Below are 11,695 nucleotides of genomic sequence, written 5' to 3'. Positions count from 1 at the left end.
CGAGCGGGCGGTCCCGGGACTTGAACCCACTACCCTGGCGTTACAAGCGCCATGCTCTACCAACTGAGCTACAGAAGGACCACACCTGTTAATCTTTCTATCCTGAATGTCAGTGCTGTTGTGCTGGCTAACCTGTGTGTCTCTATATCATGACCAGCCAGAACGGACCAGGGTGGTGAGTGAGTGGTAGTCTCTTCTTCCAGGACCCTGTAGTGTTTACAGTATAATACACGGTTTTCTATATCTCTTCCAGGACCCTGTACTGTGAACTGATAATAGTGGGTATCTATCTCTTCAGGACCCTGTACAACCTGTGTTAGGGTTGTGTTTCTATCCTTCTTCCAGGACCCTCTTCTCACCCACCTTTTGAGGCAAAATGCATTGAAAATGTGTTTCTATTGTTTCTCACTGGTTACATTGACCTGTTACACTAGGTAAATGGTGTTTCTATCTCTCTTCCAGGACCCTGTACTGTGTTAATAGGTATCTATCTCTCTTTCAGGACCCTGTACTGTGTTAATAGTGTTTATATCTCTCTTTCCAGGACCCTGTACTGTGTTAATAGGGTTTAGGACCCTTTTATATCTCTCTTCCAGGACCCTGTACTGTGTTAATAGGGTTTCTATCTCTCTTCCAGGACCCTGTACTGTGTTAATGCATCACCCGTGTCATCAAGAGTCTGGAACCGCACTCTTGTTTTCTAGGACCGCAGTTCTGGAACATTCTCTTGGAAATGTTTTTGTGTTTCTATCTTTCAGGACCCTGTACAAACATGTTGGTAATCTGCTTTCTGTATTCCTAATAATAGTAAAGAAGTGCCATCTCTGTTTAAAGTAGTGTCTACTTCATGGACCCATACATTCCAGTGTTAATGTCAGATTATTGGACCAACCGTGTTAATGTCTCTCTTTCAGGACCCTGTACAGTGTTAATAGTGTACAAGCGTGTATATCTACTCAGCAGGACTGAACTGTGTTAAGTGTCTCTCTTTCAGGACCCTGTTGTTTCATAGGGTTTCTATCTCTATCAAGGACCCTGTACTGTGTTAATTAATAGCTGGTTTTATCTCTCTTCCAGGACCCTGTACAGTGTTAATAGGGTTTATATCTCTCTTCAGGACCTGTACTGTGTTAGTCTCCAGAGTGTATATCCCTCCCTAGGACCCTGTACTGGGAATTGTGTTTCTATGTCTCTTTCAGGACCCTGTTGGAAGATTCCTGAATCAGGAGGAACGAGAAGGACATATCTATTCCTCTGGGGTAAATGTTTCTATCTCTCTTCCAGGACCCTGTACTGTGGATATGTTTCTATCTCTCTTCCAGGACCCTGTACTGTGTTAATAGGAGTTTATATCTCTCTTCCAGGACCCTGTACTGGTTAATGGTCCTGTCTCTCTTCAGGACCCTGTACTGTGTTAATATGTTTATATCTCTTCCAGGACCCTGTACTGTGAGAACTACGACTTCAGCACATGTGTGATCAAAGAGTCTGGAACCGTACAACAAGTTGCACATTGTTTTCTATCCGTTCCTGGAACATTCTCTTGGAAAGCCAATGTTTTTGGATGTTTCTACCACTTCACCCCTGACAAACATGTTGGTAGTGTGTCCCAAATGACACCCATTCCCTATATACACTACTCTGTTTAAATCCCCAGTGCACTACATAGGGAATAGAGATGTCATTTGGGACCATTACACTCCTCATGTTTGATCTTTGTTAGATATTGGCCTCTTGAAACTCCCCAGAGTTCTGCTCCTCTCCTCCCTCCCCTCTGAACACACAGAGTGTCTCTGTAGGAGTGTTGTTGTCATTCCTACAACTCTATCCTCCACCCTGGTTTTAACTGGTTTTAACTGGTTTTTCCCAGGTACAAGTTGTTTAGATCAGGGTACCCTGTCAAATGACTTTGAGTCTCCAGAGTGTATATCCCCCCAGGGGTTGGGAAATAACACAATGTCCAGACAGGTTTTCCATGAATCCCTCTTCCCCCTGAATCGAGAAGGACATCTCTATTCCTCTGACCAGGGTTTCTCCCTCTCATTGGTTGTGGTCCTGTGTGTGTAGCTGGGAACAGACACCTGGGTTCTGCTCCTCGCTGTTTCCTGTCTCTGCTGGAGAACCCCAAACACATGATCATGATCAGGGACTCCGTTGTTCAGGAGTGTATCTTTCCCCTGGAGCACTGTGAAGGTCCCCACACACACACACACGCACACGCACACGCACACCACACACACACACACACACACACACCACTTGCAGACACACTTGCAGCACAGAACACACCATTTACCCTCCTTTCATCCTCTCCTCCACACCATTTCTCCTCCCCCTCTCCCTCCCTCCCTCTCCTCTCTCCCTCCTCTCCTCCCCCCTCTCCCTCTCCCTCCCCTCCCTCTCCTCCACCCTCTCCCTCCCTCCCCTCCTCTCCTCTTCTCCCTCTCCCTCCCTCCCTCCCTCCTCCCCCTCTCCTCTCCCCCCTCTCCCCTCCCCCCTCTCCTCCCCCTCTCTCTCCTCCCTCCCCTCTCCTCCCCCCCCTCTCCTCTCCTCCTCTCCCTCCCTCCTCCCCTCTCCTGCCCTCTTTCCTTCTCCTCCCTCTCCCTCACCCCCTCTCCCTCCCCCTCTCCTCCCTCCTCCCTCCCTCCTCCCCTCCCTCTCCTCCCTCCCCTCTTCACCCCCTCCCTCTCCTCCCCCTCTCCTCCCTCTTCCCTCCTCCCTTCTCCCCTCACCCCTCCCCCCCTCCCTCTCCTCCCTCCTCCCCTCCTCCCCCTCCTCCCTCCCTCCCCTCTCCCTCCCCCTCTCCCTCCCCCCTCCTCCTCTCCCTCCCTCCTCCTCTCCTGCCCTCTTTTCCCTCTCCCCCACTCCTCCTCTCCCCTCTCCTCCTCTCCTCCTCTCCCTCCCCCTCCCTCCTCTCCTCCTCTCCCCTCCCTCCCCCTCCCCTCCTCCCTCCCTCCTCTCCTGCCCTCCCCCTCTCCTCCCTCTCTCTCCCCCCTCCCTCTCTCCCTCCCCTCCTCCCCCTCTCCTCTCCCCTCCCCCTCTCTCCTCCTCCCCTCCCTCCCCTCCTCACCCCTCCCCCCCTCTCCTCCTCCTCTCCCTCCCTCCTCCCTCTTCTCCTCCTCCCTCCTCCTCCCCTCTCCTCTCTCCCCTGTAGTGTACGGTAAGACAGAGCCAGCCATGATAGAACAGCCACTGGAGGAGGACAGGATGCACATCGGAAAGAACACCGTCACCTACGAGTCTCGCCTCCTCAAAGCTCTCTTCTACGAGGTCATCGGATGGAACCAGTGATGTCATACTAGAACGGAACAGAGCCTGTGATGTCATCGCACGGAACCCGCTGATGTCACCGGACAGAACCAGTAGTTTACACTAAAGCCTTTTTAAAACCTGTTCTACACCCCCAGACCTTACACAATGTTGTTGTAGCCCTGTGGTGTGTCCCAAAGAGCCCTATTCCCTACATCAGGGCTTCTCAAACCACTTCCCTGGGACCCCCAGACCTTACACAATGTTGTTGTAGCCCTGAACTAGGTCACTTGATTCAAGTAGTCAAAGGGCTTGACGTTTAGTTGACAAGTTGAATCAGGTGTGCTCGCCAATTATCATACTTAAGTAAAAAGACAGAAAATGACTCAAGCGAAAGTGAAAGTCGCCCAGTAAAATGCTACTTGAGTAAGTCTTAATGTATTTGGTTTTAAATATACTGAAGTATATATGCCATTTAGCAGACGCTTTTATCCAAAGCGACTTACAGTCATGTGTGCATACATTCTACGTATGGGTGGTCCCGGGAATCGAACCCACTACCCTGGCGTTACAAGCGCCATGCTCTACCAACTGAGCTACAGAAGGACCAATGTATAAATCATTTCAAATTCCTGATATTAATCAAACCAGACGGCACCAGTTTCAGTTTGTTATTTATTTACGGACAGCCAGGGTCTCCAACGCTCAGACATCATTTAAAAACAATGCATTTGTGTTTAGTCAGTCTGCCAGATCAGAGGCAGTAGAGATGACCAGGGGATGTTATTTTGATAAGAGCGTGAATTTGACCATTTTCCTCTCCTGCTAAAGCATTCAAAATGTAACGTGTACTTTTGGGTGTCGGGAAAATGTTGGGAGGAAAAAGTGCATTTATTTTCTTTAGGAACGTAGTGAAATAAAAGTTAAAGTTGTCAAAAATATAAATAGTAAAGTACAGATTCCTCCAAAACTACTGAAGTAAAATGACTTTAAAGTACTAGTTAAGTGGTTTCCACCCCTGGTGCTGTGGAATAGATGAAAACCATAGAACGACTGGGTGTCCCCAAGAGAGGATGGATACACACTGCCCTACATAAGTGCACTACTTTTCACCAGAGCCCTATGGGTTTGCCTGGTCAGAGGTAGTGGTATATAAATAATTGTAAATAATTGGGTGCTAGGTTCACACAGCCAGGTAGGGTCACACATGTCCAGGTGAAGGGTCACACAGCCAGGTGAAGGGTCACACAGCCAGGTGAAGGGTCACACATCCAGGTGAAGGGTCACACAGCCAGGTAAGGGTCACACAGCCAGGTAAAGGGTCACACAGCCAGGTGAAGGGTGGTTGACATTCAGGTAAAGGGTCACACATCCAGGTGAAGGGTCACACAGCCAGGTGAAGGGTCACACAGCCAGGTGAAGGGTCACAAGGTGAAGGGTCACACAGCCAGGTGAAGGGTCACACAGCCAGGTGAAGGGTCACACATCCAGGTGAAGGGTCACACAGCCAGGTAAAGGGTGGTTGACATTCAGGTGAAGGGTCACACATCCAGGTGAAGGGTCACACATCCAGGTGAAGGGTCACACAGCCAGGTGAAGGGTCACACAGCCAGGTGAAGGGTCACACAGCCAGGTGAAGGGTCACACATCCAGTGAAGGGTCACACATCCAGGTGAAGGGTCACACATCCAGGTGAAGGGTAATAACATCCAGATGAATTTAGGTCAGACATCCAGGTGAAGGGTCACACATCCAGGTGAAGGGTCACACAGGTGAAGGGTCACATCCAGGTAAGGGTGGTTGACATTCCAGGTGAAGGTCACACATCCAGCTGAAGGGTCACACATCCAGGTGAAGGGTCACACATAATAGGTGAAGGGTCACATATGCCAGGTGAAGGGTCACAAAGCCAGGTCCAGGTGAAGGGTCACACCCTATCCAGGTGAAGGGTCACTACATCCAGGTGAAGGGTCACACATCCAGGTGAAGGGTCACACAGCCAGGTGAAGGGTCACACATGAAGGCATTTAGCAGATGAAGGGTCACACATCCAGGTGAAGGGTCACACATCCAGGTGAAGGGTGGTTGACATCATCCAGGTGAAGGGTCACACATCCAGCTGAAGGGTCACACAGCCAGTCACACATCCAGGAAGGGTGAAGGGGTCACACATCCAGGTGAAGGGTGGAAGGGTTGACATTCAGGTGAAGGGTCAAGGAAGGGTCACACATCCAGGTGAAGGGTCACACATCCAGGTGAAGGGTGGTTGACATTCAGGTGAAGGGTCACACATCCAGGTGAAGGGTCACACATCCAGGTGAAGGGTGGTTGACATTCAGGTGAGTGGTCTCTCCAGGTGATGTCCTGAGTGGTCTCTGTCAGGTCAGGTAAGTTGAGGTATCCTCCCAGAGCGCTCACTGACACGCCTGTTATGTGACTGGAACAACCATCTGGAGGGAGGAGAGATGGAACAGTACAACAGTATTGAAGCTGGGTTCTGAGTGTGTGTGTGTGTGTGTGTGTGTGTGTGTGTGTGTGTGTGTGTGTGTGTGTGTGTGTGTGTGTGTGTGTGTGTGTGCGCGCGCACGCGTGCTGTTTCTCTTTTCTGTGTGTGTGTGTGTGTGTGTGTGTGTGTGTGTGTGTGTGTATCTGTGCTTGCTGGTTCTCTCTGTGTGTGTCTGTATGTGTGCATTTTGGCCATGAATAACACCAGGGATATTCTTGACACACACCCTTCAACATTCTCTCTCTCCTCTTCACTCTTCTGTGGGGCTGTGTAAAACATCCCACTTCCTGATCCTGCAGCCTCAGAATGTGCTGCAGCCAATCAACTTTGAGAAAGTCAGAGAAACCAGCCAATCCACACAGCAGTACTGTGGAGAGGGAGGAAGTTATAGAAAGTAAAATCATGGTCTCGTTTTAAACAAACTACAACTTATAAAGGTTTTACATGTTCAGTTTCTCTAAACACTGACTGTCATACTGCTTCATAGACACTCTAGTCTACTTGGAGTACACAGATAGGCCCTGCTCTAATGTAATGCACTATATAGGGAACTGGGTGCCATAGATCTCTGCTCTAATGTAGTGCACTAGATAGGGAACTGGGTGCCATTGATCTCTGCTCTAATGTAGTGCACTATATAGGAACTGGGTGCCATAGATCTCTGCTCTAATGTAGTGCACTATATAGGGAACTGGGTGCCATAGATCTCTGCTCTAATGTAGTGCACTATATAGGAACTGGGTGCCATAGATCTCTGCTCTAATGTAGTGCACTATATAGGGAACTGGGTGCCATAGATCTCTGCTCTAATGTAGTGCACTATATAGGGAACTGGGTGCCATAGATCTCTGCCCTAATTTGGTGCACTATATAGGGAACTGGGTGCCATAGATCTCTGCTCTAATGTAGTGCACTATATAGGGAACTGGGTGCCATAGATCTCTGCTCTAATGTAATGCACTATATAGGGAACTGGGTGCCATAGATCTCTGCTCTAACGTAGTGCACTATATAGGAACTGGGTGCCATAGATCTCTGCTCTAATGTAGTGCACTATATAGGGAACTGGGTGCCATAGATCTCTGCTCTAATATAATGCACTATATAGGGAACTGGGTGCCATAGATCTCTGCTCTAATGTAATGCACTATATAGGGAACTGGGTGCCATAGATCTCTGCTCTAATGTAATGCACTATATAGGAACTAAGTGCCATAGATCTCTAGTCTAATGTAATGCACTATATAGGGAACTGGGTGCCATAGATCTCTGCTCTAATGTAGTGCACTATATAGGGAACTGGGTGCCATAGATCTCTGGTCTAATGTAGTGCACTATATAGGAACTGGGTGCCATAGATCTCTGGTCTAAAGTAGTGCACTATATAGGGAACTGGGTGCCATAGATCTCTGCTCTAATGTAGTGCACTATATAGGGAATTGGGTGCCATAGATCTCTGGTCTAAAGTAGTGCACTATATAGGGAACTGCGTGCCATAGATCTCTGCTCTAATGTAGTGCACTATATAGGGAATTGGGTGCCATAGATCTCTTAGGAATACCTAGGATAGGATAAGTAATCCTTCTCACCCCCCTTTTAAGATTTAGATGCACTATTGTAAAGTGACTATTCCACTGGATGTCATAAGGTGAATGCACCAATTTGTAAGTCGTTCTGGATAAGAGCGTCTGCTAAATGACTTAAATGTAAATGTAAATGTCTATATAGGGAACTGGGTGCCATAGATCTCTGGTCTAAAAGTAAGGTCCCTAGTGGGCTCTGGTAAAGTAGGGAATTGGGTGCCATAGATCTCTGGTCTAATGTAGTGAACTATTTTAGGAATTGGGTGCCATAGATCTCTGCTCTAATGTAGTGCACTATATAGGAATAGTGTGTAATTTGAGACGGACTGTTTTCGATGAAGATGTCCTGGGTCTCCCGGTGAAGTTCTTCTGTATGATGTCCATGTTTCCCTTCAGCATGTTGGAGCAGAATGTCCCCTGGTACTGTCTCTCTGTTAGGTTAGCACGCGACACACGCATGTCCCCCTTCAACATGGCAGAACAACCTCTCTGGAGGAGGGGGCAGGGAGGAGGGGGAGAGAGAGAGAGGGGGTTAGGGAGGGAGAGAGGGGTTAGGGGAGGGGGTTAGGAGGGAGGGGGGTTGGGGAGGGAGAGAGGGGTTAGGGAGGAGAGAGGGGGTTAGGGGGAGGAGGGGGTTAGGGGAGTTAGGAGAGAGGGGGTTAGGGAGGAGGGGGAGGGGAGGAGGGGTTAGGGGGTTAGGGAGGAGGGAGGGGGAGGGGGAGGGGTTAGGAGGGAGAGGGAGGGGAGGGAGGGAGAGAGGGGTTAGGGGAGGGGTTAGGGAGGGGGGAGGGAGGGAGAGAGAGAGGGGTTAGGGGGAGGGGTTAGGAGGGAGGGGAGGAGGGAGAGAGAGGGGGTTAGGGAGAGAGATGGGGTTAGGGGAGAGGGGGTTAGGGAGGGGGAGAGGGGGTTAGGGGGGGTTAGGGGGAGGGGTTAGGAGGGAGGGGGAGGGAGGAGAGAGAGAGGGGGTTAAAGGGGGAGGGGAGGGAGAGAGGGGGGGGTTAGGGAGAGGGGGTTAGGAGGAAGGGAGGAGAGGAGAGGGGGGTTAGGAAGGGAGAGGGGTTAGGGGGTTAGGGAGAGAGGGAGGGGTTAGGAGGGAGGGGGTTAGGGAGAGGGAGAAGAGGGGAGGGGGTTAGGGAGGAGGGAGAGAGAGAGGGAGGGAGGAGGGAGAGAGAGAGAGGGGGCAGGGAGGGAGGAAGAGAGAGGGAGGAGGGAGGGGGGGGTTAGGAAGGGAGAGAGGGAGGGGGCAGGGAGGGAGGAGGGACGGGGTTAGGGAGGGAGAGGGAGGGAGGAGGGAGGGGTTAGGGGGAGAGAGGGAGGGAGAGAGAGGGAGGCAGGAGGGAGGAAGAGAGAGGGAGGAGGGGGTTAGGAAGGAGAGATGGGGAGGGAAATTGGGGAAGACAGGAGTGGAGCATAGAAAGTTAGGTGTGTGGTGTGTGTGTGTGTGTGTGTGTGTGTGTGTGTGTGTGTGTGTGTGTGTGTGTGTGTGTGTGTGTGTGTGTGTGTGTGTGTGTGTGTGTGTGTGTGTGTGTGTGTGTGTGTGTGTGTGTGTTGTCACATTGGCTCCCAGCATGAAGTAGAGCAGCTGGTGAGAGAGGGAGTAGTTAGGACATCCAAACCTCGTCATTGTATCACGACATGACTTGGTCACGATGCAAGGAGTCCCGTTGTTCTTCCTGACAAACCATCACATATACAGGCACGCGCACACAGGCACACAGGCACACAGGCACGCGCACACAGGCACACAGGCACACAGACACACAAGCACGTACACACACGCACAGGCACAGACACACAAGCACGTACGCACATATACAGGCAGAAAAATGTATTAGCAACCTGGTCAACGGAAGCTGTAGGCCTTCTGGGTTTTATTACCCTCCTACTGACACACTGAAATACATGAGATTTAGTGAGGCATCACCTTGTGCCGCTCAATAAGCGCTGTGTGTGTGTGTGTGTGCGTGTGTGTGTGTTTACCATGTTCCCAGTAGCAGGGTCATACACTTGTCGCTCTGCGTCTCATCGTAACACTCCATGGTTCGGCCGGAGGAGTAGGCCAGAGAGGGATCTGTGGAGCTCCACTCATGAGGTACTGACCAGAAGGTCCAGCTCAACAGAGGCTCAAACTCTACAGGAGAGAGAGATGAGAGAGAGAGAAATGAGAGAGGAGAGAGAGAGAGGGAAAGGTGGGATGAGAGAGAGAAAGAGAGAGAGAGGAGAGAGGAAAGAGTAGAGGGGAGAGAGAGGAGGGAAAGGTAGAGAGGGGAGAGAGAGAGGAAGGTAGACCTCTGAGGGGGAGTCTTCTCAGCTCGGAAAAGGTAGAGGGGGGAGAGCCTCCTGACCAGAGACCGAGCAGTGGCTGAGACCAGGTCAGAGGGGGGAGAGAGGTTCTCACTAGTTTTACCTCTGTAGTATTTGGGGAAAGAGATGTTTCCAGCATCTGACAGTGACTGAGCCAGGCTTTGGTCCAGCCTCCTGACCAGGGTTACCGCCCACAAAACACAATAACAAACTTTGACCAGCTCAGAGGGTCAGTGACAAAAATAATCACAGCACATACTGTTTTCTTTCAAATCCACATGCCACTGATGCCAATAGCCAATCCGCCCCGGAGAACATAGGACATGGAAAGAGATGCCGTTTTCAAAAGACATCAGACAGCCTGGAGAACTGTGCCGTGTTATGCGGGACACATAGCCATCAGACAGCCCGGAGAACTGTGCCGTGTTATGCGGGACACATGCTCAGACACGCCTGGAGAACTGTGCATGCAGGACACATAGCCAATCAAACTGTGCCGTTGATGGGACACACAATCAGACAGCCTGGAGAACTGTGCGGTGTTATGACAAAAAAATAATCAGACAGCCCGGAGAACTGTGCCGTGTTATGCGGGACACATAGCCAATCAGACAGCCTGGAGAACTGTGCCGTGTTATGCGGGACACATAGCCAATCAGACAGCCTGGAGAACTGTGCCGTGTTATGCGGGACACCGCAATAGCGGGAACGGGAAGCATTTGGTGCATGCTGACTTGCTGAGCCAGCAAATAGTCTAACAAAACAACCACATAAATAGACTACACTTTAATGTCCAGACATGTATCAAAAAATTCATGTTTCCTCGATATACAGTATATTTCCTCGACATACTATGTGCATATTTGGGTAGTCTATGTGCATATTTGGGTAGTCTATGTGCATATTTGGGTAGTCTATGTGCATATTTGGGTAGTCTATGTGCATATTTGGGTAGTCTATGTGCATATTTGGGTAGTCTATGTGCACTTGTATTCCGTTGGACCAGACGAAGATCGTTGTGGATCGAAACGTCCTCATTAAAGGTGCTAATTAGGAGGATATATGATACACAGTATCAGATACAGTGTGCAGACCTTACTGTTACCCCCCCCCCCATACAGAATGATAACTAACGGCAGTGATAATAATGACGCTAGTATACTACTCACCCTGCAGGATGATGTACCCGACCACTCCGTCTAGGTTGATGTTACGGTGCTCTTGCTCCAGGAACGATGCGCTTTTGGCGAGGCTGGCTAGAATCACATCAATGACCTCCTCCTGCGCCGCATTGGTGGCGGAGAAAACAAGGACAAGAAACACCTCTACTACAAACCGAGCCATGTTCTGATATAGGCTACTAAAAGTCTAGCAATAGCCGCCCGAGGCTAAACCCCAAACAGTTGACGCAGCGCATATACCTGATTTGCAAGAGTGATTTTGCAAAGGGTGATGTGCTTGTTTGGCGAAAACGAGCTGTCACGTGGCTCGATCGATTGAGAAACTGGGAATTCAGTTTTATTAAATTAGGCAAATGCAATGTGTGCCAGTGCATTTCGTCCATATCAAAAATGGTTTCTTCAAGGAATTTGATTCAATGCTTTGTAACTTCCTGGAGTAGCCAGAGCACATTCTAATCTACCTGTGATGGAATTGGAAAATATAAAGTTATTATTGAGGGTACAGAGAGGGAGTGAGAGAGGGTCATCAGAGGATGAGTGTCTTTTGGTAGACACTCATCAGATTCGTGTTTAATTAAATTAATTTTATGGCTACATGTTACAGTCATATAGTTACATAGTACCTGTAGTCATATAGTTACATAGTACCTGTAGTTTAATATAATCTATATGTAGTTACAGTTATATAGTCTACATAGTACCTGTAGTTTAATAGAGTCTCTATAGTTACAGTCATATAGTTACATAGTACCTGTAGTTTAATAGAATCTCTATAGTACATAGTACCTGTAGTTTAATAGAATCTCTATAGTTACAGTCATATAGTTACATAGTACCTGTAGTTTAATAGTCTCTAATCTCTATAGTTACAG

At 49.3% G+C, this 11,695-nt stretch overlaps 1 long non-coding RNA gene and 1 pseudogene across 2 annotated transcripts; one reads left to right on the top strand and one right to left on the bottom strand.

The window, feature by feature from the left end:
* The first annotated feature begins 4,465 nt into the window (after positions 1-4,465).
* On the top strand, positions 4,466-5,595 carry LOC127923984 (uncharacterized). 2 transcript variants are annotated; one of them, XR_008116397.1, is made up of 3 exons: positions 4,466-4,544; positions 4,701-4,882; positions 5,505-5,595. It is a non-coding gene; the product is annotated as an uncharacterized LOC127923984 (long non-coding RNA). The 2 variants fall into 2 exon arrangements; XR_008116396.1 differs by having other exon boundaries at positions 5,527-5,592.
* A 9-nt stretch (positions 5,596-5,604) lies between these two features.
* Positions 5,605-10,986, bottom strand: LOC127923983 (UPF0764 protein C16orf89 homolog; annotated as a pseudogene).
* Positions 10,987-11,695: the final 709 nt, after the last annotated feature.

This window comes from Oncorhynchus keta, unplaced genomic scaffold (genome assembly GCF_023373465.1).
Source record: "Oncorhynchus keta strain PuntledgeMale-10-30-2019 unplaced genomic scaffold, Oket_V2 Un_contig_3442_pilon_pilon, whole genome shotgun sequence".
Classification (NCBI taxonomy): domain Eukaryota; kingdom Metazoa; phylum Chordata; class Actinopteri; order Salmoniformes; family Salmonidae; genus Oncorhynchus; species Oncorhynchus keta.
The sequence above is the reverse complement of the archived record's forward strand: the minus strand, read 5'-3'. Positions and strand labels throughout refer to the sequence as shown.